Genomic DNA, 22,463 nt, shown 5'->3' on the forward strand with positions numbered 1-22,463 from the left:
TCACTCTTTAGAGGCATGTCTCAAATGCACGCTCAAACATTTCAGGCAAAGCCGAATTAATACCACACTCCCTTTCCCCGACAGGTTTTACTTGTGTCACAATTTTAATATATGGATTATAACTTTAAAATCGTGTGTCAGATTAACAAATCGAATGTTTATGTTAATGATTCCAGCCTGAAACAATGCGTTATATAGCGTCGACAGTAGCGACTATTCGGGGTGATTTCGCCGCCTTTTGCGGTCTTGAGCTATTGGCATTCTATAGTCTGTCTAACGCCAGTCGATATTCCCAATGACGTTGTAACGTACAAAAAAGGCATGATTGCTGTTAGTGTTGCTCTTTATATGTGTTAAGTTACCCCACTATGAGTAAGTCCCAGGTAGTCTAGTGGTTAGGATTCCGCGCTCTCACCGCGGCGGCCGGGGTTCGATTCCCCGTCTGGGAAGATATTTTTGCGCCTTTTCTCCGGATCGATATTGATATTAATAACGGTATATGCTTCAAACAACTGTTATGTGTACGTGGTCAATGAAAGAAACGGTGTATGTTTGTCCTATATACTATATGATTTCCTTTTACAACCAATACTTTATATTTTATGTCTTCCTTCGGCTCAATATATAACGAGGCGGACTGATTGATGGTTCAGTACATGAAAATGAACTACAAATGTACTTGCTCAACAAATTTCAATCCCAGTACAACTGTTAGAGACATAAAGATAACCATCTCGTCTTGGTGCAAGACTATTTTAATAATCAGAGTGGCATGTATATACACGGTATGAAAATACACTACTTAAATTTAATGTTCTATCGTTGTGAAGGGGATGTAGCTCAGTGGTAGAGCGTTCGCTTTGCATGTGAAAGGCCCCGGGTTCGATCCCCGGCATCTCCACTCCTAATTTTTTGTCAATGTCATTAAGTCCACATAAACTATGTCTTTCGTGCACGATCAAGTGAAAATGCACAGTAAAATATAAGTGAGCATCTCCGACCTCTCTTAGGACACCTACATGAACACTTTGTCCTGCGGTAAAAGGCGGAATTGAAAAGGAAATATTGATGAAAATCCAGGGACGGGGATGTAGCTCAGTGGTAGAGCGTTCGCTTCGCATGTGAAAGGCCCCGGGTTCGATCCCCGGCATCTCCATATTTTTTGGCCGCAGACAAAATCGGCATCGAGAAATCAATTAAAGTAATCTCGCCTACACAATGCTGCTTTGCCTTGAAAATCATAGAAAGCGCAACGGAATATAAGTGCTGTTTGAACAGCGAACTCGGCACAGATGACTTAAAATTTCAAAAATCACTCTTTAGAGGCATGTCTCAAATGCACGCTCAAACATTTCAGGCAAAGCCGAATTAATACCACACTCCCTTTCCCCGACAGGTTTTACTTGTGTCACAATTTTAATATATGGATTATAACTTTAAAATCGTGTGTCAGATTAACAAATCGAATGTTTATGTTAATGATTCCAGCCTGAAACAATGCGTTATATAGCGTCGACAGTAGCGACTATTCGGGGTGATTTCGCCGCCTTTTGCGGTCTTGAGCTATTGGCATTCTATAGTCTGTCTAACGCCAGTCGATATTCCCAATGACGTTGTAACGTACAAAAAAGGCATGATTGCTGTTAGTGTTGCTCTTTATATGTGTTAAGTTACCCCACTATGAGTAAGTCCCAGGTAGTCTAGTGGTTAGGATTCCGCGCTCTCACCGCGGCGGCCGGGGTTCGATTCCCCGTCTGGGAAGATATTTTTGCGCCTTTTCTCCGGATCGATATTGATATTAATAACGGTATATGCTTCAAACAACTGTTATGTGTACGTGGTCAATGAAAGAAACGGTGTATGTTTGTCCTATATACTATATGATTTCCTTTTACAACCAATACTTTATATTTTATGTCTTCCTTCGGCTCAATATATAACGAGGCGGACTGATTGATGGTTCAGTACATGAAAATGAACTACAAATGTACTTGCTCAACAAATTTCAATCCCAGTACAACTGTTAGAGACATAAAGATAACCATCTCGTCTTGGTGCAAGACTATTTTAATAATCAGAGTGGCATGTATATACACGGTATGAAAATACACTACTTAAATTTAATGTTCTATCGTTGTGAAGGGGATGTAGCTCAGTGGTAGAGCGTTCGCTTTGCATGTGAAAGGCCCCGGGTTCGATCCCCGGCATCTCCACTCCTAATTTTTTGTCAATGTCATTAAGTCCACATAAACTATGTCTTTCGTGCACGATCAAGTGAAAATGCACAGTAAAATATAAGTGAGCATCTCCGACCTCTCTTAGGACACCTACATGAACACTTTGTCCTGCGGTAAAAGGCGGAATTGAAAAGGAAATATTGATGAAAATCCAGGGACGGGGATGTAGCTCAGTGGTAGAGCGTTCGCTTCGCATGTGAAAGGCCCCGGGTTCGATCCCCGGCATCTCCATATTTTTTGGCCGCAGACAAAATCGGCATCGAGAAATCAATTAAAGTAATCTCGCCTACACAATGCTGCTTTGCCTTGAAAATCATAGAAAGCGCAACGGAATATAAGTGCTGTTTGAACAGCGAACTCGGCACAGATGACTTAAAATTTCAAAAATCACTCTTTAGAGGCATGTCTCAAATGCACGCTCAAACATTTCAGGCAAAGCCGAATTAATACCACACTCCCTTTCCCCGACAGGTTTTACTTGTGTCACAATTTTAATATATGGATTATAACTTTAAAATCGTGTGTCAGATTAACAAATCGAATGTTTATGTTAATGATTCCAGCCTGAAACAATGCGTTATATAGCGTCGACAGTAGCGACTATTCGGGGTGATTTCGCCGCCTTTTGCGGTCTTGAGCTATTGGCATTCTATAGTCTGTCTAACGCCAGTCGATATTCCCAATGACGTTGTAACGTACAAAAAAGGCATGATTGCTGTTAGTGTTGCTCTTTATATGTGTTAAGTTACCCCACTATGAGTAAGTCCCAGGTAGTCTAGTGGTTAGGATTCCGCGCTCTCACCGCGGCGGCCGGGGTTCGATTCCCCGTCTGGGAAGATATTTTTGCGCCTTTTCTCCGGATCGATATTGATATTAATAACGGTATATGCTTCAAACAACTGTTATGTGTACGTGGTCAATGAAAGAAACGGTGTATGTTTGTCCTATATACTATATGATTTCCTTTTACAACCAATACTTTATATTTTATGTCTTCCTTCGGCTCAATATATAACGAGGCGGACTGATTGATGGTTCAGTACATGAAAATGAACTACAAATGTACTTGCTCAACAAATTTCAATCCCAGTACAACTGTTAGAGACATAAAGATAACCATCTCGTCTTGGTGCAAGACTATTTTAATAATCAGAGTGGCATGTATATACACGGTATGAAAATACACTACTTAAATTTAATGTTCTATCGTTGTGAAGGGGATGTAGCTCAGTGGTAGAGCGTTCGCTTTGCATGTGAAAGGCCCCGGGTTCGATCCCCGGCATCTCCACTCCTAATTTTTTGTCAATGTCATTAAGTCCACATAAACTATGTCTTTCGTGCACGATCAAGTGAAAATGCACAGTAAAATATAAGTGAGCATCTCCGACCTCTCTTAGGACACCTACATGAACACTTTGTCCTGCGGTAAAAGGCGGAATTGAAAAGGAAATATTGATGAAAATCCAGGGACGGGGATGTAGCTCAGTGGTAGAGCGTTCGCTTCGCATGTGAAAGGCCCCGGGTTCGATCCCCGGCATCTCCATATTTTTTGGCCGCAGACAAAATCGGCATCGAGAAATCAATTAAAGTAATCTCGCCTACACAATGCTGCTTTGCCTTGAAAATCATAGAAAGCGCAACGGAATATAAGTGCTGTTTGAACAGCGAACTCGGCACAGATGACTTAAAATTTCAAAAATCACTCTTTAGAGGCATGTCTCAAATGCACGCTCAAACATTTCAGGCAAAGCCGAATTAATACCACACTCCCTTTCCCCGACAGGTTTTACTTGTGTCACAATTTTAATATATGGATTATAACTTTAAAATCGTGTGTCAGATTAACAAATCGAATGTTTATGTTAATGATTCCAGCCTGAAACAATGCGTTATATAGCGTCGACAGTAGCGACTATTCGGGGTGATTTCGCCGCCTTTTGCGGTCTTGAGCTATTGGCATTCTATAGTCTGTCTAACGCCAGTCGATATTCCCAATGACGTTGTAACGTACAAAAAAGGCATGATTGCTGTTAGTGTTGCTCTTTATATGTGTTAAGTTACCCCACTATGAGTAAGTCCCAGGTAGTCTAGTGGTTAGGATTCCGCGCTCTCACCGCGGCGGCCGGGGTTCGATTCCCCGTCTGGGAAGATATTTTTGCGCCTTTTCTCCGGATCGATATTGATATTAATAACGGTATATGCTTCAAACAACTGTTATGTGTACGTGGTCAATGAAAGAAACGGTGTATGTTTGTCCTATATACTATATGATTTCCTTTTACAACCAATACTTTATATTTTATGTCTTCCTTCGGCTCAATATATAACGAGGCGGACTGATTGATGGTTCAGTACATGAAAATGAACTACAAATGTACTTGCTCAACAAATTTCAATCCCAGTACAACTGTTAGAGACATAAAGATAACCATCTCGTCTTGGTGCAAGACTATTTTAATAATCAGAGTGGCATGTATATACACGGTATGAAAATACACTACTTAAATTTAATGTTCTATCGTTGTGAAGGGGATGTAGCTCAGTGGTAGAGCGTTCGCTTTGCATGTGAAAGGCCCCGGGTTCGATCCCCGGCATCTCCACTCCTAATTTTTTGTCAATGTCATTAAGTCCACATAAACTATGTCTTTCGTGCACGATCAAGTGAAAATGCACAGTAAAATATAAGTGAGCATCTCCGACCTCTCTTAGGACACCTACATGAACACTTTGTCCTGCGGTAAAAGGCGGAATTGAAAAGGAAATATTGATGAAAATCCAGGGACGGGGATGTAGCTCAGTGGTAGAGCGTTCGCTTCGCATGTGAAAGGCCCCGGGTTCGATCCCCGGCATCTCCATATTTTTTGGCCGCAGACAAAATCGGCATCGAGAAATCAATTAAAGTAATCTCGCCTACACAATGCTGCTTTGCCTTGAAAATCATAGAAAGCGCAACGGAATATAAGTGCTGTTTGAACAGCGAACTCGGCACAGATGACTTAAAATTTCAAAAATCACTCTTTAGAGGCATGTCTCAAATGCACGCTCAAACATTTCAGGCAAAGCCGAATTAATACCACACTCCCTTTCCCCGACAGGTTTTACTTGTGTCACAATTTTAATATATGGATTATAACTTTAAAATCGTGTGTCAGATTAACAAATCGAATGTTTATGTTAATGATTCCAGCCTGAAACAATGCGTTATATAGCGTCGACAGTAGCGACTATTCGGGGTGATTTCGCCGCCTTTTGCGGTCTTGAGCTATTGGCATTCTATAGTCTGTCTAACGCCAGTCGATATTCCCAATGACGTTGTAACGTACAAAAAAGGCATGATTGCTGTTAGTGTTGCTCTTTATATGTGTTAAGTTACCCCACTATGAGTAAGTCCCAGGTAGTCTAGTGGTTAGGATTCCGCGCTCTCACCGCGGCGGCCGGGGTTCGATTCCCCGTCTGGGAAGATATTTTTGCGCCTTTTCTCCGGATCGATATTGATATTAATAACGGTATATGCTTCAAACAACTGTTATGTGTACGTGGTCAATGAAAGAAACGGTGTATGTTTGTCCTATATACTATATGATTTCCTTTTACAACCAATACTTTATATTTTATGTCTTCCTTCGGCTCAATATATAACGAGGCGGACTGATTGATGGTTCAGTACATGAAAATGAACTACAAATGTACTTGCTCAACAAATTTCAATCCCAGTACAACTGTTAGAGACATAAAGATAACCATCTCGTCTTGGTGCAAGACTATTTTAATAATCAGAGTGGCATGTATATACACGGTATGAAAATACACTACTTAAATTTAATGTTCTATCGTTGTGAAGGGGATGTAGCTCAGTGGTAGAGCGTTCGCTTTGCATGTGAAAGGCCCCGGGTTCGATCCCCGGCATCTCCACTCCTAATTTTTTGTCAATGTCATTAAGTCCACATAAACTATGTCTTTCGTGCACGATCAAGTGAAAATGCACAGTAAAATATAAGTGAGCATCTCCGACCTCTCTTAGGACACCTACATGAACACTTTGTCCTGCGGTAAAAGGCGGAATTGAAAAGGAAATATTGATGAAAATCCAGGGACGGGGATGTAGCTCAGTGGTAGAGCGTTCGCTTCGCATGTGAAAGGCCCCGGGTTCGATCCCCGGCATCTCCATATTTTTTGGCCGCAGACAAAATCGGCATCGAGAAATCAATTAAAGTAATCTCGCCTACACAATGCTGCTTTGCCTTGAAAATCATAGAAAGCGCAACGGAATATAAGTGCTGTTTGAACAGCGAACTCGGCACAGATGACTTAAAATTTCAAAAATCACTCTTTAGAGGCATGTCTCAAATGCACGCTCAAACATTTCAGGCAAAGCCGAATTAATACCACACTCCCTTTCCCCGACAGGTTTTACTTGTGTCACAATTTTAATATATGGATTATAACTTTAAAATCGTGTGTCAGATTAACAAATCGAATGTTTATGTTAATGATTCCAGCCTGAAACAATGCGTTATATAGCGTCGACAGTAGCGACTATTCGGGGTGATTTCGCCGCCTTTTGCGGTCTTGAGCTATTGGCATTCTATAGTCTGTCTAACGCCAGTCGATATTCCCAATGACGTTGTAACGTACAAAAAAGGCATGATTGCTGTTAGTGTTGCTCTTTATATGTGTTAAGTTACCCCACTATGAGTAAGTCCCAGGTAGTCTAGTGGTTAGGATTCCGCGCTCTCACCGCGGCGGCCGGGGTTCGATTCCCCGTCTGGGAAGATATTTTTGCGCCTTTTCTCCGGATCGATATTGATATTAATAACGGTATATGCTTCAAACAACTGTTATGTGTACGTGGTCAATGAAAGAAACGGTGTATGTTTGTCCTATATACTATATGATTTCCTTTTACAACCAATACTTTATATTTTATGTCTTCCTTCGGCTCAATATATAACGAGGCGGACTGATTGATGGTTCAGTACATGAAAATGAACTACAAATGTACTTGCTCAACAAATTTCAATCCCAGTACAACTGTTAGAGACATAAAGATAACCATCTCGTCTTGGTGCAAGACTATTTTAATAATCAGAGTGGCATGTATATACACGGTATGAAAATACACTACTTAAATTTAATGTTCTATCGTTGTGAAGGGGATGTAGCTCAGTGGTAGAGCGTTCGCTTTGCATGTGAAAGGCCCCGGGTTCGATCCCCGGCATCTCCACTCCTAATTTTTTGTCAATGTCATTAAGTCCACATAAACTATGTCTTTCGTGCACGATCAAGTGAAAATGCACAGTAAAATATAAGTGAGCATCTCCGACCTCTCTTAGGACACCTACATGAACACTTTGTCCTGCGGTAAAAGGCGGAATTGAAAAGGAAATATTGATGAAAATCCAGGGACGGGGATGTAGCTCAGTGGTAGAGCGTTCGCTTCGCATGTGAAAGGCCCCGGGTTCGATCCCCGGCATCTCCATATTTTTTGGCCGCAGACAAAATCGGCATCGAGAAATCAATTAAAGTAATCTCGCCTACACAATGCTGCTTTGCCTTGAAAATCATAGAAAGCGCAACGGAATATAAGTGCTGTTTGAACAGCGAACTCGGCACAGATGACTTAAAATTTCAAAAATCACTCTTTAGAGGCATGTCTCAAATGCACGCTCAAACATTTCAGGCAAAGCCGAATTAATACCACACTCCCTTTCCCCGACAGGTTTTACTTGTGTCACAATTTTAATATATGGATTATAACTTTAAAATCGTGTGTCAGATTAACAAATCGAATGTTTATGTTAATGATTCCAGCCTGAAACAATGCGTTATATAGCGTCGACAGTAGCGACTATTCGGGGTGATTTCGCCGCCTTTTGCGGTCTTGAGCTATTGGCATTCTATAGTCTGTCTAACGCCAGTCGATATTCCCAATGACGTTGTAACGTACAAAAAAGGCATGATTGCTGTTAGTGTTGCTCTTTATATGTGTTAAGTTACCCCACTATGAGTAAGTCCCAGGTAGTCTAGTGGTTAGGATTCCGCGCTCTCACCGCGGCGGCCGGGGTTCGATTCCCCGTCTGGGAAGATATTTTTGCGCCTTTTCTCCGGATCGATATTGATATTAATAACGGTATATGCTTCAAACAACTGTTATGTGTACGTGGTCAATGAAAGAAACGGTGTATGTTTGTCCTATATACTATATGATTTCCTTTTACAACCAATACTTTATATTTTATGTCTTCCTTCGGCTCAATATATAACGAGGCGGACTGATTGATGGTTCAGTACATGAAAATGAACTACAAATGTACTTGCTCAACAAATTTCAATCCCAGTACAACTGTTAGAGACATAAAGATAACCATCTCGTCTTGGTGCAAGACTATTTTAATAATCAGAGTGGCATGTATATACACGGTATGAAAATACACTACTTAAATTTAATGTTCTATCGTTGTGAAGGGGATGTAGCTCAGTGGTAGAGCGTTCGCTTTGCATGTGAAAGGCCCCGGGTTCGATCCCCGGCATCTCCACTCCTAATTTTTTGTCAATGTCATTAAGTCCACATAAACTATGTCTTTCGTGCACGATCAAGTGAAAATGCACAGTAAAATATAAGTGAGCATCTCCGACCTCTCTTAGGACACCTACATGAACACTTTGTCCTGCGGTAAAAGGCGGAATTGAAAAGGAAATATTGATGAAAATCCAGGGACGGGGATGTAGCTCAGTGGTAGAGCGTTCGCTTCGCATGTGAAAGGCCCCGGGTTCGATCCCCGGCATCTCCATATTTTTTGGCCGCAGACAAAATCGGCATCGAGAAATCAATTAAAGTAATCTCGCCTACACAATGCTGCTTTGCCTTGAAAATCATAGAAAGCGCAACGGAATATAAGTGCTGTTTGAACAGCGAACTCGGCACAGATGACTTAAAATTTCAAAAATCACTCTTTAGAGGCATGTCTCAAATGCACGCTCAAACATTTCAGGCAAAGCCGAATTAATACCACACTCCCTTTCCCCGACAGGTTTTACTTGTGTCACAATTTTAATATATGGATTATAACTTTAAAATCGTGTGTCAGATTAACAAATCGAATGTTTATGTTAATGATTCCAGCCTGAAACAATGCGTTATATAGCGTCGACAGTAGCGACTATTCGGGGTGATTTCGCCGCCTTTTGCGGTCTTGAGCTATTGGCATTCTATAGTCTGTCTAACGCCAGTCGATATTCCCAATGACGTTGTAACGTACAAAAAAGGCATGATTGCTGTTAGTGTTGCTCTTTATATGTGTTAAGTTACCCCACTATGAGTAAGTCCCAGGTAGTCTAGTGGTTAGGATTCCGCGCTCTCACCGCGGCGGCCGGGGTTCGATTCCCCGTCTGGGAAGATATTTTTGCGCCTTTTCTCCGGATCGATATTGATATTAATAACGGTATATGCTTCAAACAACTGTTATGTGTACGTGGTCAATGAAAGAAACGGTGTATGTTTGTCCTATATACTATATGATTTCCTTTTACAACCAATACTTTATATTTTATGTCTTCCTTCGGCTCAATATATAACGAGGCGGACTGATTGATGGTTCAGTACATGAAAATGAACTACAAATGTACTTGCTCAACAAATTTCAATCCCAGTACAACTGTTAGAGACATAAAGATAACCATCTCGTCTTGGTGCAAGACTATTTTAATAATCAGAGTGGCATGTATATACACGGTATGAAAATACACTACTTAAATTTAATGTTCTATCGTTGTGAAGGGGATGTAGCTCAGTGGTAGAGCGTTCGCTTTGCATGTGAAAGGCCCCGGGTTCGATCCCCGGCATCTCCACTCCTAATTTTTTGTCAATGTCATTAAGTCCACATAAACTATGTCTTTCGTGCACGATCAAGTGAAAATGCACAGTAAAATATAAGTGAGCATCTCCGACCTCTCTTAGGACACCTACATGAACACTTTGTCCTGCGGTAAAAGGCGGAATTGAAAAGGAAATATTGATGAAAATCCAGGGACGGGGATGTAGCTCAGTGGTAGAGCGTTCGCTTCGCATGTGAAAGGCCCCGGGTTCGATCCCCGGCATCTCCATATTTTTTGGCCGCAGACAAAATCGGCATCGAGAAATCAATTAAAGTAATCTCGCCTACACAATGCTGCTTTGCCTTGAAAATCATAGAAAGCGCAACGGAATATAAGTGCTGTTTGAACAGCGAACTCGGCACAGATGACTTAAAATTTCAAAAATCACTCTTTAGAGGCATGTCTCAAATGCACGCTCAAACATTTCAGGCAAAGCCGAATTAATACCACACTCCCTTTCCCCGACAGGTTTTACTTGTGTCACAATTTTAATATATGGATTATAACTTTAAAATCGTGTGTCAGATTAACAAATCGAATGTTTATGTTAATGATTCCAGCCTGAAACAATGCGTTATATAGCGTCGACAGTAGCGACTATTCGGGGTGATTTCGCCGCCTTTTGCGGTCTTGAGCTATTGGCATTCTATAGTCTGTCTAACGCCAGTCGATATTCCCAATGACGTTGTAACGTACAAAAAAGGCATGATTGCTGTTAGTGTTGCTCTTTATATGTGTTAAGTTACCCCACTATGAGTAAGTCCCAGGTAGTCTAGTGGTTAGGATTCCGCGCTCTCACCGCGGCGGCCGGGGTTCGATTCCCCGTCTGGGAAGATATTTTTGCGCCTTTTCTCCGGATCGATATTGATATTAATAACGGTATATGCTTCAAACAACTGTTATGTGTACGTGGTCAATGAAAGAAACGGTGTATGTTTGTCCTATATACTATATGATTTCCTTTTACAACCAATACTTTATATTTTATGTCTTCCTTCGGCTCAATATATAACGAGGCGGACTGATTGATGGTTCAGTACATGAAAATGAACTACAAATGTACTTGCTCAACAAATTTCAATCCCAGTACAACTGTTAGAGACATAAAGATAACCATCTCGTCTTGGTGCAAGACTATTTTAATAATCAGAGTGGCATGTATATACACGGTATGAAAATACACTACTTAAATTTAATGTTCTATCGTTGTGAAGGGGATGTAGCTCAGTGGTAGAGCGTTCGCTTTGCATGTGAAAGGCCCCGGGTTCGATCCCCGGCATCTCCACTCCTAATTTTTTGTCAATGTCATTAAGTCCACATAAACTATGTCTTTCGTGCACGATCAAGTGAAAATGCACAGTAAAATATAAGTGAGCATCTCCGACCTCTCTTAGGACACCTACATGAACACTTTGTCCTGCGGTAAAAGGCGGAATTGAAAAGGAAATATTGATGAAAATCCAGGGACGGGGATGTAGCTCAGTGGTAGAGCGTTCGCTTCGCATGTGAAAGGCCCCGGGTTCGATCCCCGGCATCTCCATATTTTTTGGCCGCAGACAAAATCGGCATCGAGAAATCAATTAAAGTAATCTCGCCTACACAATGCTGCTTTGCCTTGAAAATCATAGAAAGCGCAACGGAATATAAGTGCTGTTTGAACAGCGAACTCGGCACAGATGACTTAAAATTTCAAAAATCACTCTTTAGAGGCATGTCTCAAATGCACGCTCAAACATTTCAGGCAAAGCCGAATTAATACCACACTCCCTTTCCCCGACAGGTTTTACTTGTGTCACAATTTTAATATATGGATTATAACTTTAAAATCGTGTGTCAGATTAACAAATCGAATGTTTATGTTAATGATTCCAGCCTGAAACAATGCGTTATATAGCGTCGACAGTAGCGACTATTCGGGGTGATTTCGCCGCCTTTTGCGGTCTTGAGCTATTGGCATTCTATAGTCTGTCTAACGCCAGTCGATATTCCCAATGACGTTGTAACGTACAAAAAAGGCATGATTGCTGTTAGTGTTGCTCTTTATATGTGTTAAGTTACCCCACTATGAGTAAGTCCCAGGTAGTCTAGTGGTTAGGATTCCGCGCTCTCACCGCGGCGGCCGGGGTTCGATTCCCCGTCTGGGAAGATATTTTTGCGCCTTTTCTCCGGATCGATATTGATATTAATAACGGTATATGCTTCAAACAACTGTTATGTGTACGTGGTCAATGAAAGAAACGGTGTATGTTTGTCCTATATACTATATGATTTCCTTTTACAACCAATACTTTATATTTTATGTCTTCCTTCGGCTCAATATATAACGAGGCGGACTGATTGATGGTTCAGTACATGAAAATGAACTACAAATGTACTTGCTCAACAAATTTCAATCCCAGTACAACTGTTAGAGACATAAAGATAACCATCTCGTCTTGGTGCAAGACTATTTTAATAATCAGAGTGGCATGTATATACACGGTATGAAAATACACTACTTAAATTTAATGTTCTATCGTTGTGAAGGGGATGTAGCTCAGTGGTAGAGCGTTCGCTTTGCATGTGAAAGGCCCCGGGTTCGATCCCCGGCATCTCCACTCCTAATTTTTTGTCAATGTCATTAAGTCTACATAAACTATGTCTTTCGTGCACGATCAAGTGAAAATGCACAGTAAAATATAAGTGAGCATCTCCGACCTCTCTTAGGACACCTACATGAACACTTTGTCCTGCGGTAAAAGGCGGAATTGAAAAGGAAATATTGATGAAAATCCAGGGACGGGGATGTAGCTCAGTGGTAGAGCGTTCGCTTCGCATGTGAAAGGCCCCGGGTTCGATCCCCGGCATCTCCATATTTTTTGGCCGCAGACAAAATCGGCATCGAGAAATCAATTAAAGTAATCTCGCCTACACAATGCTGCTTTGCCTTGAAAATCATAGAAAGCGCAACGGAATATAAGTGCTGTTTGAACAGCGAACTCGGCACAGATGACTTAAAATTTCAAAAATCACTCTTTAGAGGCATGTCTCAAATGCACGCTCAAACATTTCAGGCAAAGCCGAATTAATACCACACTCCCTTTCCCCGACAGGTTTTACTTGTGTCACAATTTTAATATATGGATTATAACTTTAAAATCGTGTGTCAGATTAACAAATCGAATGTTTATGTTAATGATTCCAGCCTGAAACAATGCGTTATATAGCGTCGACAGTAGCGACTATTCGGGGTGATTTCGCCGCCTTTTGCGGTCTTGAGCTATTGGCATTCTATAGTCTGTCTAACGCCAGTCGATATTCCCAATGACGTTGTAACGTACAAAAAAGGCATGATTGCTGTTAGTGTTGCTCTTTATATGTGTTAAGTTACCCCACTATGAGTAAGTCCCAGGTAGTCTAGTGGTTAGGATTCCGCGCTCTCACCGCGGCGGCCGGGGTTCGATTCCCCGTCTGGGAAGATATTTTTGCGCCTTTTCTCCGGATCGATATTGATATTAATAACGGTATATGCTTCAAACAACTGTTATGTGTACGTGGTCAATGAAAGAAACGGTGTATGTTTGTCCTATATACTATATGATTTCCTTTTACAACCAATACTTTATATTTTATGTCTTCCTTCGGCTCAATATATAACGAGGCGGACTGATTGATGGTTCAGTACATGAAAATGAACTACAAATGTACTTGCTCAACAAATTTCAATCCCAGTACAACTGTTAGAGACATAAAGATAACCATCTCGTCTTGGTGCAAGACTATTTTAATAATCAGAGTGGCATGTATATACACGGTATGAAAATACACTACTTAAATTTAATGTTCTATCGTTGTGAAGGGGATGTAGCTCAGTGGTAGAGCGTTCGCTTTGCATGTGAAAGGCCCCGGGTTCGATCCCCGGCATCTCCACTCCTAATTTTTTGTCAATGTCATTAAGTCCACATAAACTATGTCTTTCGTGCACGATCAAGTGAAAATGCACAGTAAAATATAAGTGAGCATCTCCGACCTCTCTTAGGACACCTACATGAACACTTTGTCCTGCGGTAAAAGGCGGAATTGAAAAGGAAATATTGATGAAAATCCAGGGACGGGGATGTAGCTCAGTGGTAGAGCGTTCGCTTCGCATGTGAAAGGCCCCGGGTTCGATCCCCGGCATCTCCATATTTTTTGGCCGCAGACAAAATCGGCATCGAGAAATCAATTAAAGTAATCTCGCCTACACAATGCTGCTTTGCCTTGAAAATCATAGAAAGCGCAACGGAATATAAGTGCTGTTTGAACAGCGAACTCGGCACAGATGACTTAAAATTTCAAAAATCACTCTTTAGAGGCATGTCTCAAATGCACGCTCAAACATTTCAGGCAAAGCCGAATTAATACCACACTCCCTTTCCCCGACAGGTTTTACTTGTGTCACAATTTTAATATATGGATTATAACTTTAAAATCGTGTGTCAGATTAACAAATCGAATGTTTATGTTAATGATTCCAGCCTGAAACAATGCGTTATATAGCGTCGACAGTAGCGACTATTCGGGGTGATTTCGCCGCCTTTTGCGGTCTTGAGCTATTGGCATTCTATAGTCTGTCTAACGCCAGTCGATATTCCCAATGACGTTGTAACGTACAAAAAAGGCATGATTGCTGTTAGTGTTGCTCTTTATATGTGTTAAGTTACCCCACTATGAGTAAGTCCCAGGTAGTCTAGTGGTTAGGATTCCGCGCTCTCACCGCGGCGGCCGGGGTTCGATTCCCCGTCTGGGAAGATATTTTTGCGCCTTTTCTCCGGATCGATATTGATATTAATAACGGTATATGCTTCAAACAACTGTTATGTGTACGTGGTCAATGAAAGAAACGGTGTATGTTTGTCCTATATACTATATGATTTCCTTTTACAACCAATACTTTATATTTTATGTCTTCCTTCGGCTCAATATATAACGAGGCGGACTGATTGATGGTTCAGTACATGAAAATGAACTACAAATGTACTTGCTCAACAAATTTCAATCCCAGTACAACTGTTAGAGACATAAAGATAACCATCTCGTCTTGGTGCAAGACTATTTTAATAATCAGAGTGGCATGTATATACACGGTATGAAAATACACTACTTAAATTTAATGTTCTATCGTTGTGAAGGGGGTGTAGCTCAGTGGTAGAGCGTTCGCTTTGCATGTGAAAGGCCCCGGGTTCGATCCCCGGCATCTCCACTCCTAATTTTTTGTCAATGTCATTAAGTCCACATAAACTATGTCTTTCGTGCACGATCAAGTGAAAATGCACAGTAAAATATAAGTGAGCATCTCCGACCTCTCTTAGGACACCTACATGAACACTTTGTCCTGCGGTAAAAGGCGGAATTGAAAAGGAAATATTGATGAAAATCCAGGGACGGGGATGTAGCTCAGTGGTAGAGCGTTCGCTTCGCATGTGAAAGGCCCCGGGTTCGATCCCCGGCATCTCCATATTTTTTGGCCGCAGACAAAATCGGCATCGAGAAATCAATTAAAGTAATCTCGCCTACACAATGCTGCTTTGCCTTGAAAATCATAGAAAGCGCAACGGAATATAAGTGCTGTTTGAACAGCGAACTCGGCACAGATGACTTAAAATTTCAAAAATCACTCTTTAGAGGCATGTCTCAAATGCACGCTCAAACATTTCAGGCAAAGCCGAATTAATACCACACTCCCTTTCCCCGACAGGTTTTACTTGTGTCACAATTTTAATATATGGATTATAACTTTAAAATCGTGTGTCAGATTAACAAATCGAATGTTTATGTTAATGATTCCAGCCTGAAACAATGCGTTATATAGCGTCGACAGTAGCGACTATTCGGGGTGATTTCGCCGCCTTTTGCGGTCTTGAGCTATTGGCATTCTATAGTCTGTCTAACGCCAGTCGATATTCCCAATGACGTTGTAACGTACAAAAAAGGCATGATTGCTGTTAGTGTTGCTCTTTATATGTGTTAAGTTACCCCACTATGAGTAAGTCCCAGGTAGTCTAGTGGTTAGGATTCCGCGCTCTCACCGCGGCGGCCGGGGTTCGATTCCCCGTCTGGGAAGATATTTTTGCGCCTTTTCTCCGGATCGATATTGATATTAATAACGGTATATGCTTCAAACAACTGTTATGTGTACGTGGTCAATGAAAGAAACGGTGTATGTTTGTCCTATATACTATATGATTTCCTTTTACAACCAATACTTTATATTTTATGTCTTCCTTCGGCTCAATATATAACGAGGCGGACTGATTGATGGTTCAGTACATGAAAATGAACTACAAATGTACTTGCTCAACAAATTTCAATCCCAGTACAACTGTTAGAGACATAAAGATAACCATCTCGTCTTGGTGCAAGACTATTTTAATAATCAGAGTGGCATGTATATACACGGTATGAAAATACACTACTTAAATTTAATGTTCTATCGTTGTGAAGGGGATGTAGCTCAGTGGTAGAGCGTTCGCTTTGCATGTGAAAGGCCCCGGGTTCGATCCCCGGCATCTCCACTCCTAATTTTTTGTCAATGTCATTAAGTCCACATAAACTATGTCTTTCGTGCACGATCAAGTGAAAATGCACAGTAAAATATAAGTGAGCATCTCCGACCTCTCTTAGGACACCTACATGAACACTTTGTCCTGCGGTAAAAGGCGGAATTGAAAAGGAAATATTGATGAAAATCCAGGGACGGGGATGTAGCTCAGTGGTAGAGCGTTCGCTTCGCATGTGAAAGGCCCCGGGTTCGATCCCCGGCATCTCCATATTTTTTGGCCGCAGACAAAATCGGCATCGAGAAATCAATTAAAGTAATCTCGCCTACACAATGCTGCTTTGCCTTGAAAATCATAGAAAGCGCAACGGAATATAAGTGCTGTTTGAACAGCGAACTCGGCACAGATGACTTAAAATTTCAAAAATCACTCTTTAGAGGCATGTCTCAAATGCACGCTCAAACATTTCAGGCAAAGCCGAATTAATACCACACTCCCTTTCCCCGACAGGTTTTACTTGTGTCACAATTTTAATATATGGATTATAACTTTAAAATCGTGTGTCAGATTAACAAATCGAATGTTTATGTTAATGATTCCAGCCTGAAACAATGCGTTATATAGCGTCGACAGTAGCGACTATTCGGGGTGATTTCGCCGCCTTTTGCGGTCTTGAGCTATTGGCATTCTATAGTCTGTCTAACGCCAGTCGATATTCCCAATGACGTTGTAACGTACAAAAAAGGCATGATTGCTGTTAGTGTTGCTCTTTATATGTGTTAAGTTACCCCACTATGAGTAAGTCCCAGGTAGTCTAGTGGTTAGGATTCCGCGCTCTCACCGCGGCGGCCGGGGTTCGATTCCCCGTCTGGGAAGATATTTTTGCGCCTTTTCTCCGGATCGATATTGATATTAATAACGGTATATGCTTCAAACAACTGTTATGTGTACGTGGTCAATGAAAGAAACGGTGTATGTTTGTCCTATATACTATATGATTTCCTTTTACAACCAATACTTTATATTTTATGTCTTCCTTCGGCTCAATATATAACGAGGCGGACTGATTGATGGTTCAGTACATGAAAATGAACTACAAATGTACTTGCTCAACAAATTTCAATCCCAGTACAACTGTTAGAGACATAAAGATAACCATCTCGTCTTGGTGCAAGACTATTTTAATAATCAGAGTGGCATGTATATACACGGTATGAAAATACACTACTTAAATTTAATGTTCTATCGTTGTGAAGGGGATGTAGCTCAGTGGTAGAGCGTTCGCTTTGCATGTGAAAGGCCCCGGGTTCGATCCCCGGCATCTCCACTCCTAATTTTTTGTCAATGTCATTAAGTCCACATAAACTATGTCTTTCGTGCACGATCAAGTGAAAATGCACAGTAAAATATAAGTGAGAATCTCCGACCTCTCTTAGGACACCTACATGAACACTTTGTCCTGCGGTAAAAGGCGGAATTGAAAAGGAAATATTGATGAAAATCCAGGGACGGGGATGTAGCTCAGTGGTAGAGCGTTCGCTTCGCATGTGAAAGGCCCCGGGTTCGATCCCCGGCATCTCCATATTTTTTGGCCGCAGACAAAATCGGCATCGAGAAATCAATTAAAGTAATCTCGCCTACACAATGCTGCTTTGCCTTGAAAATCATAGAAAGCGCAACGGAATATAAGTGCTGTTTGAACAGCGAACTCGGCACAGATGACTTAAAATTTCAAAAATCACTCTTTAGAGGCATGTCTCAAATGCACGCTCAAACATTTCAGGCAAAGCCGAATTAATACCACACTCCCTTTCCCCGACAGGTTTTACTTGTGTCACAATTTTAATATATGGATTATAACTTTAAAATCGTGTGTCAGATTAACAAATCGAATGTTTATGTTAATGATTCCAGCCTGAAACAATGCGTTATATAGCGTCGACAGTAGCGACTATTCGGGGTGATTTCGCCGCCTTTTGCGGTCTTGAGCTATTGGCATTCTATAGTCTGTCTAACGCCAGTCGATATTCCCAATGACGTTGTAACGTACAAAAAAGGCATGATTGCTGTTAGTGTTGCTCTTTATATGTGTTAAGTTACCCCACTATGAGTAAGTCCCAGGTAGTCTAGTGGTTAGGATTCCGCGCTCTCACCGCGGCGGCCGGGGTTCGATTCCCCGTCTGGGAAGATATTTTTGCGCCTTTTCTCCGGATCGATATTGATATTAATAACGGTATATGCTTCAAACAACTGTTATGTGTACGTGGTCAATGAAAGAAACGGTGTATGTTTGTCCTATATACTATATGATTTCCTTTTACAACCAATACTTTATATTTTATGTCTTCCTTCGGCTCAATATATAACGAGGCGGACTGATTGATGGTTCAGTACATGAAAATGAACTACAAATGTACTTGCTCAACAAATTTCAATCCCAGTACAACTGTTAGAGACATAAAGATAACCATCTCGTCTTGGTGCAAGACTATTTTAATAATCAGAGTGGCATGTATATACACGGTATGAAAATACACTACTTAAATTTAATGTTCTATCGTTGTGAAGGGGATGTAGCTCAGTGGTAGAGCGTTCGCTTTGCATGTGAAAGGCCCCGGGTTCGATCCCCGGCATCTCCACTCCTAATTTTTTGTCAATGTCATTAAGTCCACATAAACTATGTCTTTCGTGCACGATCAAGTGAAAATGCACAGTAAAATATAAGTGAGCATCTCCGACCTCTCTTAGGACACCTACATGAACACTTTGTCCTGCGGTAAAAGGCGGAATTGAAAAGGAAATATTGATGAAAATCCAGGGACGGGGATGTAGCTCAGTGGTAGAGCGTTCGCTTCGCATGTGAAAGGCCCCGGGTTCGATCCCCGGCATCTCCATATTTTTTGGCCGCAGACAAAATCGGCATCGAGAAATCAATTAAAGTAATCTCGCCTACACAATGCTGCTTTGCCTTGAAAATCATAGAAAGCGCAACGGAATATAAGTGCTGTTTGAACAGCGAACTCGGCACAGATGACTTAAAATTTCAAAAATCACTCTTTAGAGGCATGTCTCAAATGCACGCTCAAACATTTCAGGCAAAGCCGAATTAATACCACACTCCCTTTCCCCGACAGGTTTTACTTGTGTCACAATTTTAATATATGGATTATAACTTTAAAATCGTGTGTCAGATTAACAAATCGAATGTTTATGTTAATGATTCCAGCCTGAAACAATGCGTTATATAGCGTCGACAGTAGCGACTATTCGGGGTGATTTCGCCGCCTTTTGCGGTCTTGAGCTATTGGCATTCTATAGTCTGTCTAACGCCAGTCGATATTCCCAATGACGTTGTAACGTACAAAAAAGGCATGATTGCTGTTAGTGTTGCTCTTTATATGTGTTAAGTTACCCCACTATGAGTAAGTCCCAGGTAGTCTAGTGGTTAGGATTCCGCGCTCTCACCGCGGCGGCCGGGGTTCGATTCCCCGTCTGGGAAGATATTTTTGCGCCTTTTCTCCGGATCGATATTGATATTAATAACGGTATATGCTTCAAACAACTGTTATGTGTACGTGGTCAATGAAAGAAACGGTGTATGTTTGTCCTATATACTATATGATTTCCTTTTACAACCAATACTTTATATTTTATGTCTTCCTTCGGCTCAATATATAACGAGGCGGACTGATTGATGGTTCAGTACATGAAAATGAACTACAAATGTACTTGCTCAACAAATTTCAATCCCAGTACAACTGTTAGAGACATAAAGATAACCATCTCGTCTTGGTGCAAGACTATTTTAATAATCAGAGTGGCATGTATATACACGGTATGAAAATACACTACTTAAATTTAATGTTCTATCGTTGTGAAGGGGATGTAGCTCAGTGGTAGAGCGTTCGCTTTGCATGTGAAAGGCCCCGGGTTCGATCCCCGGCATCTCCACTCCTAATTTTTTGTCAATGTCATTAAGTCCACATAAACTATGTCTTTCGTGCACGATCAAGTGAAAATGCACAGTAAAATATAAGTGAGCATCTCCGACCTCTCTTAGGACACCTACATGAACACTTTGTCCTGCGGTAAAAGGCGGAATTGAAAAGGAAATATTGATGAAAATCCAGGGACGGGGATGTAGCTCAGTGGTAGAGCGTTCGCTTCGCATGTGAAAGGCCCCGGGTTCGATCCCCGGCATCTCCATATTTTTTGGCCGCAGACAAAATCGGCATCGAGAAATCAATTAAAGTAATCTCGCCTACACAATGCTGCTTTGCCTTGAAAATCATAGAAAGCGCAACGGAATATAAGTGCTGTTTGAACAGCGAACTCGGCACAGATGACTTAAAATTTCAAAAATCACTCTTTAGAGGCATGTCTCAAATGCACGCTCAAACATTTCAGGCAAAGCCGAATTAATACCACACTCCCTTTCCCCGACAGGTTTTACTTGTGTCACAATTTTAATATATGGATTATAACTTTAAAATCGTGTGTCAGATTAACAAATCGAATGTTTATGTTAATGATTCCAGCCTGAAACAATGCGTTATATAGCGTCGACAGTAGCGACTATTCGGGGTGATTTCGCCGCCTTTTGCGGTCTTGAGCTATTGGCATTCTATAGTCTGTCTAACGCCAGTCGATATTCCCAATGACGTTGTAACGTACAAAAAAGGCATGATTGCTGTTAGTGTTGCTCTTTATATGTGTTAAGTTACCCCACTATGAGTAAGTCCCAGGTAGTCTAGTGGTTAGGATTCCGCGCTCTCACCGCGGCGGCCGGGGTTCGATTCCCCGTCTGGGAAGATATTTTTGCGCCTTTTCTCCGGATCGATATTGATATTAATAACGGTATATGCTTCAAACAACTGTTATGTGTACGTGGTCAATGAAAGAAACGGTGTATGTTTGTCCTATATACTATATGATTTCCTTTTACAACCAATACTTTATATTTTATGTCTTCCTTCGGCTCAATATATAACGAGGCGGACTGATTGATGGTTCAGTACATGAAAATGAACTACAAATGTACTTGCTCAACAAATTTCAATCCCAGTACAACTGTTAGAGACATAAAGATAACCATCTCGTCTTGGTGCAAGACTATTTTAATAATCAGAGTGGCATGTATATACACGGTATGAAAATACACTACTTAAATTTAATGTTCTATCGTTGTGAAGGGGATGTAGCTCAGTGGTAGAGCGTTCGCTTTGCATGTGAAAGGCCCCGGGTTCGATCCCCGGCATCTCCACTCCTAATTTTTTGTCAATGTCATTAAGTCCACATAAACTATGTCTTTCGTGCACGATCAAGTGAAAATGCACAGTAAAATATAAGTGAGCATCTCCGACCTCTCTTAGGACACCTACATGAACACTTTGTCCTGCGGTAAAAGGCGGAATTGAAAAGGAAATATTGATGAAAATCCAGGGACGGGGATGTAGCTCAGTGGTAGAGCGTTCGCTTCGCATGTGAAAGGCCCCGGGTTCGATCCCCGGCATCTCCATATTTTTTGGCCGCAGACAAAATCGGCATCGAGAAATCAATTAAAGTAATCTCGCCTACACAATGCTGCTTTGCCTTGAAAATCATAGAAAGCGCAACGGAATATAAGTGCTGTTTGAACAGCGAACTCGGCACAGATGACTTAAAATTTCAAAAATCACTCTTTAGAGGCATGTCTCAAATGCACGCTCAAACATTTCAGGCAAAGCCGAATTAATACCACACTCCCTTTCCCCGACAGGTTTTACTTGTGTCACAATTTTAATATATGGATTATAACTTTAAAATCGTGTGTCAGATTAACAAATCGAATGTT

The 22,463-nt window shown here is 41.2% G+C and overlaps 51 non-coding genes across 51 annotated transcripts; all 51 read left to right on the top strand.

The window, feature by feature from the left end:
* Positions 1-377: 377 nt before the first annotated feature.
* On the top strand, positions 378-449 carry Trnae-cuc (transfer RNA glutamic acid (anticodon CUC)). Its single transcript has one exon. It is a non-coding gene; the product is annotated as a tRNA-Glu (tRNA).
* Positions 450-829: 380 nt separating this feature from the next.
* Positions 830-901, top strand: Trnaa-ugc (transfer RNA alanine (anticodon UGC)). The gene has a single exon. It is a non-coding gene; the product is annotated as a tRNA-Ala (tRNA).
* Positions 902-1,084: 183 nt separating this feature from the next.
* Trnaa-cgc (transfer RNA alanine (anticodon CGC)) lies at positions 1,085-1,156 on the top strand. The gene has a single exon. It is a non-coding gene; the product is annotated as a tRNA-Ala (tRNA).
* A 533-nt stretch (positions 1,157-1,689) lies between these two features.
* On the top strand, positions 1,690-1,761 carry Trnae-cuc (transfer RNA glutamic acid (anticodon CUC)). Its single transcript has one exon. It is a non-coding gene; the product is annotated as a tRNA-Glu (tRNA).
* A 380-nt stretch (positions 1,762-2,141) lies between these two features.
* Trnaa-ugc (transfer RNA alanine (anticodon UGC)) lies at positions 2,142-2,213 on the top strand. Its single transcript has one exon. It is a non-coding gene; the product is annotated as a tRNA-Ala (tRNA).
* A 183-nt stretch (positions 2,214-2,396) lies between these two features.
* Trnaa-cgc (transfer RNA alanine (anticodon CGC)) lies at positions 2,397-2,468 on the top strand. Its single transcript has one exon. It is a non-coding gene; the product is annotated as a tRNA-Ala (tRNA).
* A 533-nt stretch (positions 2,469-3,001) lies between these two features.
* Trnae-cuc (transfer RNA glutamic acid (anticodon CUC)) lies at positions 3,002-3,073 on the top strand. Its single transcript has one exon. It is a non-coding gene; the product is annotated as a tRNA-Glu (tRNA).
* A 380-nt stretch (positions 3,074-3,453) lies between these two features.
* Positions 3,454-3,525, top strand: Trnaa-ugc (transfer RNA alanine (anticodon UGC)). The gene has a single exon. It is a non-coding gene; the product is annotated as a tRNA-Ala (tRNA).
* Positions 3,526-3,708: 183 nt separating this feature from the next.
* On the top strand, positions 3,709-3,780 carry Trnaa-cgc (transfer RNA alanine (anticodon CGC)). Its single transcript has one exon. It is a non-coding gene; the product is annotated as a tRNA-Ala (tRNA).
* A 533-nt stretch (positions 3,781-4,313) lies between these two features.
* Positions 4,314-4,385, top strand: Trnae-cuc (transfer RNA glutamic acid (anticodon CUC)). Its single transcript has one exon. It is a non-coding gene; the product is annotated as a tRNA-Glu (tRNA).
* Positions 4,386-4,765: 380 nt separating this feature from the next.
* Trnaa-ugc (transfer RNA alanine (anticodon UGC)) lies at positions 4,766-4,837 on the top strand. The gene has a single exon. It is a non-coding gene; the product is annotated as a tRNA-Ala (tRNA).
* Positions 4,838-5,020: 183 nt separating this feature from the next.
* Trnaa-cgc (transfer RNA alanine (anticodon CGC)) lies at positions 5,021-5,092 on the top strand. The gene has a single exon. It is a non-coding gene; the product is annotated as a tRNA-Ala (tRNA).
* A 533-nt stretch (positions 5,093-5,625) lies between these two features.
* Positions 5,626-5,697, top strand: Trnae-cuc (transfer RNA glutamic acid (anticodon CUC)). The gene has a single exon. It is a non-coding gene; the product is annotated as a tRNA-Glu (tRNA).
* Positions 5,698-6,077: 380 nt separating this feature from the next.
* On the top strand, positions 6,078-6,149 carry Trnaa-ugc (transfer RNA alanine (anticodon UGC)). Its single transcript has one exon. It is a non-coding gene; the product is annotated as a tRNA-Ala (tRNA).
* A 183-nt stretch (positions 6,150-6,332) lies between these two features.
* Positions 6,333-6,404, top strand: Trnaa-cgc (transfer RNA alanine (anticodon CGC)). The gene has a single exon. It is a non-coding gene; the product is annotated as a tRNA-Ala (tRNA).
* A 533-nt stretch (positions 6,405-6,937) lies between these two features.
* Trnae-cuc (transfer RNA glutamic acid (anticodon CUC)) lies at positions 6,938-7,009 on the top strand. The gene has a single exon. It is a non-coding gene; the product is annotated as a tRNA-Glu (tRNA).
* Positions 7,010-7,389: 380 nt separating this feature from the next.
* Positions 7,390-7,461, top strand: Trnaa-ugc (transfer RNA alanine (anticodon UGC)). Its single transcript has one exon. It is a non-coding gene; the product is annotated as a tRNA-Ala (tRNA).
* A 183-nt stretch (positions 7,462-7,644) lies between these two features.
* Trnaa-cgc (transfer RNA alanine (anticodon CGC)) lies at positions 7,645-7,716 on the top strand. The gene has a single exon. It is a non-coding gene; the product is annotated as a tRNA-Ala (tRNA).
* A 533-nt stretch (positions 7,717-8,249) lies between these two features.
* Trnae-cuc (transfer RNA glutamic acid (anticodon CUC)) lies at positions 8,250-8,321 on the top strand. Its single transcript has one exon. It is a non-coding gene; the product is annotated as a tRNA-Glu (tRNA).
* A 380-nt stretch (positions 8,322-8,701) lies between these two features.
* Trnaa-ugc (transfer RNA alanine (anticodon UGC)) lies at positions 8,702-8,773 on the top strand. The gene has a single exon. It is a non-coding gene; the product is annotated as a tRNA-Ala (tRNA).
* A 183-nt stretch (positions 8,774-8,956) lies between these two features.
* On the top strand, positions 8,957-9,028 carry Trnaa-cgc (transfer RNA alanine (anticodon CGC)). The gene has a single exon. It is a non-coding gene; the product is annotated as a tRNA-Ala (tRNA).
* A 533-nt stretch (positions 9,029-9,561) lies between these two features.
* Positions 9,562-9,633, top strand: Trnae-cuc (transfer RNA glutamic acid (anticodon CUC)). Its single transcript has one exon. It is a non-coding gene; the product is annotated as a tRNA-Glu (tRNA).
* A 380-nt stretch (positions 9,634-10,013) lies between these two features.
* Positions 10,014-10,085, top strand: Trnaa-ugc (transfer RNA alanine (anticodon UGC)). Its single transcript has one exon. It is a non-coding gene; the product is annotated as a tRNA-Ala (tRNA).
* Positions 10,086-10,268: 183 nt separating this feature from the next.
* Trnaa-cgc (transfer RNA alanine (anticodon CGC)) lies at positions 10,269-10,340 on the top strand. The gene has a single exon. It is a non-coding gene; the product is annotated as a tRNA-Ala (tRNA).
* Positions 10,341-10,873: 533 nt separating this feature from the next.
* Trnae-cuc (transfer RNA glutamic acid (anticodon CUC)) lies at positions 10,874-10,945 on the top strand. The gene has a single exon. It is a non-coding gene; the product is annotated as a tRNA-Glu (tRNA).
* A 380-nt stretch (positions 10,946-11,325) lies between these two features.
* On the top strand, positions 11,326-11,397 carry Trnaa-ugc (transfer RNA alanine (anticodon UGC)). Its single transcript has one exon. It is a non-coding gene; the product is annotated as a tRNA-Ala (tRNA).
* Positions 11,398-11,580: 183 nt separating this feature from the next.
* Positions 11,581-11,652, top strand: Trnaa-cgc (transfer RNA alanine (anticodon CGC)). Its single transcript has one exon. It is a non-coding gene; the product is annotated as a tRNA-Ala (tRNA).
* Positions 11,653-12,185: 533 nt separating this feature from the next.
* Trnae-cuc (transfer RNA glutamic acid (anticodon CUC)) lies at positions 12,186-12,257 on the top strand. The gene has a single exon. It is a non-coding gene; the product is annotated as a tRNA-Glu (tRNA).
* Positions 12,258-12,637: 380 nt separating this feature from the next.
* Trnaa-ugc (transfer RNA alanine (anticodon UGC)) lies at positions 12,638-12,709 on the top strand. Its single transcript has one exon. It is a non-coding gene; the product is annotated as a tRNA-Ala (tRNA).
* A 183-nt stretch (positions 12,710-12,892) lies between these two features.
* On the top strand, positions 12,893-12,964 carry Trnaa-cgc (transfer RNA alanine (anticodon CGC)). Its single transcript has one exon. It is a non-coding gene; the product is annotated as a tRNA-Ala (tRNA).
* A 533-nt stretch (positions 12,965-13,497) lies between these two features.
* On the top strand, positions 13,498-13,569 carry Trnae-cuc (transfer RNA glutamic acid (anticodon CUC)). The gene has a single exon. It is a non-coding gene; the product is annotated as a tRNA-Glu (tRNA).
* A 380-nt stretch (positions 13,570-13,949) lies between these two features.
* Positions 13,950-14,021, top strand: Trnaa-ugc (transfer RNA alanine (anticodon UGC)). The gene has a single exon. It is a non-coding gene; the product is annotated as a tRNA-Ala (tRNA).
* Positions 14,022-14,204: 183 nt separating this feature from the next.
* Positions 14,205-14,276, top strand: Trnaa-cgc (transfer RNA alanine (anticodon CGC)). Its single transcript has one exon. It is a non-coding gene; the product is annotated as a tRNA-Ala (tRNA).
* Positions 14,277-14,809: 533 nt separating this feature from the next.
* On the top strand, positions 14,810-14,881 carry Trnae-cuc (transfer RNA glutamic acid (anticodon CUC)). Its single transcript has one exon. It is a non-coding gene; the product is annotated as a tRNA-Glu (tRNA).
* Positions 14,882-15,261: 380 nt separating this feature from the next.
* Positions 15,262-15,333, top strand: Trnaa-ugc (transfer RNA alanine (anticodon UGC)). The gene has a single exon. It is a non-coding gene; the product is annotated as a tRNA-Ala (tRNA).
* A 183-nt stretch (positions 15,334-15,516) lies between these two features.
* Positions 15,517-15,588, top strand: Trnaa-cgc (transfer RNA alanine (anticodon CGC)). Its single transcript has one exon. It is a non-coding gene; the product is annotated as a tRNA-Ala (tRNA).
* Positions 15,589-16,121: 533 nt separating this feature from the next.
* On the top strand, positions 16,122-16,193 carry Trnae-cuc (transfer RNA glutamic acid (anticodon CUC)). Its single transcript has one exon. It is a non-coding gene; the product is annotated as a tRNA-Glu (tRNA).
* Positions 16,194-16,573: 380 nt separating this feature from the next.
* Trnaa-ugc (transfer RNA alanine (anticodon UGC)) lies at positions 16,574-16,645 on the top strand. Its single transcript has one exon. It is a non-coding gene; the product is annotated as a tRNA-Ala (tRNA).
* A 183-nt stretch (positions 16,646-16,828) lies between these two features.
* Positions 16,829-16,900, top strand: Trnaa-cgc (transfer RNA alanine (anticodon CGC)). The gene has a single exon. It is a non-coding gene; the product is annotated as a tRNA-Ala (tRNA).
* A 533-nt stretch (positions 16,901-17,433) lies between these two features.
* Positions 17,434-17,505, top strand: Trnae-cuc (transfer RNA glutamic acid (anticodon CUC)). Its single transcript has one exon. It is a non-coding gene; the product is annotated as a tRNA-Glu (tRNA).
* Positions 17,506-17,885: 380 nt separating this feature from the next.
* Positions 17,886-17,957, top strand: Trnaa-ugc (transfer RNA alanine (anticodon UGC)). Its single transcript has one exon. It is a non-coding gene; the product is annotated as a tRNA-Ala (tRNA).
* A 183-nt stretch (positions 17,958-18,140) lies between these two features.
* Trnaa-cgc (transfer RNA alanine (anticodon CGC)) lies at positions 18,141-18,212 on the top strand. The gene has a single exon. It is a non-coding gene; the product is annotated as a tRNA-Ala (tRNA).
* Positions 18,213-18,745: 533 nt separating this feature from the next.
* On the top strand, positions 18,746-18,817 carry Trnae-cuc (transfer RNA glutamic acid (anticodon CUC)). Its single transcript has one exon. It is a non-coding gene; the product is annotated as a tRNA-Glu (tRNA).
* Positions 18,818-19,197: 380 nt separating this feature from the next.
* Trnaa-ugc (transfer RNA alanine (anticodon UGC)) lies at positions 19,198-19,269 on the top strand. Its single transcript has one exon. It is a non-coding gene; the product is annotated as a tRNA-Ala (tRNA).
* A 183-nt stretch (positions 19,270-19,452) lies between these two features.
* Positions 19,453-19,524, top strand: Trnaa-cgc (transfer RNA alanine (anticodon CGC)). The gene has a single exon. It is a non-coding gene; the product is annotated as a tRNA-Ala (tRNA).
* A 533-nt stretch (positions 19,525-20,057) lies between these two features.
* Trnae-cuc (transfer RNA glutamic acid (anticodon CUC)) lies at positions 20,058-20,129 on the top strand. The gene has a single exon. It is a non-coding gene; the product is annotated as a tRNA-Glu (tRNA).
* Positions 20,130-20,509: 380 nt separating this feature from the next.
* Positions 20,510-20,581, top strand: Trnaa-ugc (transfer RNA alanine (anticodon UGC)). The gene has a single exon. It is a non-coding gene; the product is annotated as a tRNA-Ala (tRNA).
* A 183-nt stretch (positions 20,582-20,764) lies between these two features.
* Trnaa-cgc (transfer RNA alanine (anticodon CGC)) lies at positions 20,765-20,836 on the top strand. The gene has a single exon. It is a non-coding gene; the product is annotated as a tRNA-Ala (tRNA).
* A 533-nt stretch (positions 20,837-21,369) lies between these two features.
* On the top strand, positions 21,370-21,441 carry Trnae-cuc (transfer RNA glutamic acid (anticodon CUC)). Its single transcript has one exon. It is a non-coding gene; the product is annotated as a tRNA-Glu (tRNA).
* A 380-nt stretch (positions 21,442-21,821) lies between these two features.
* On the top strand, positions 21,822-21,893 carry Trnaa-ugc (transfer RNA alanine (anticodon UGC)). Its single transcript has one exon. It is a non-coding gene; the product is annotated as a tRNA-Ala (tRNA).
* Positions 21,894-22,076: 183 nt separating this feature from the next.
* Positions 22,077-22,148, top strand: Trnaa-cgc (transfer RNA alanine (anticodon CGC)). Its single transcript has one exon. It is a non-coding gene; the product is annotated as a tRNA-Ala (tRNA).
* The last annotated feature ends 315 nt before the right edge of the window (positions 22,149-22,463 follow it).

The sequence above is a fragment of the Mytilus galloprovincialis genome, chromosome 2, assembly GCF_965363235.1.
Source record: "Mytilus galloprovincialis chromosome 2, xbMytGall1.hap1.1, whole genome shotgun sequence".
NCBI classification, from domain to species: domain Eukaryota; kingdom Metazoa; phylum Mollusca; class Bivalvia; order Mytilida; family Mytilidae; genus Mytilus; species Mytilus galloprovincialis.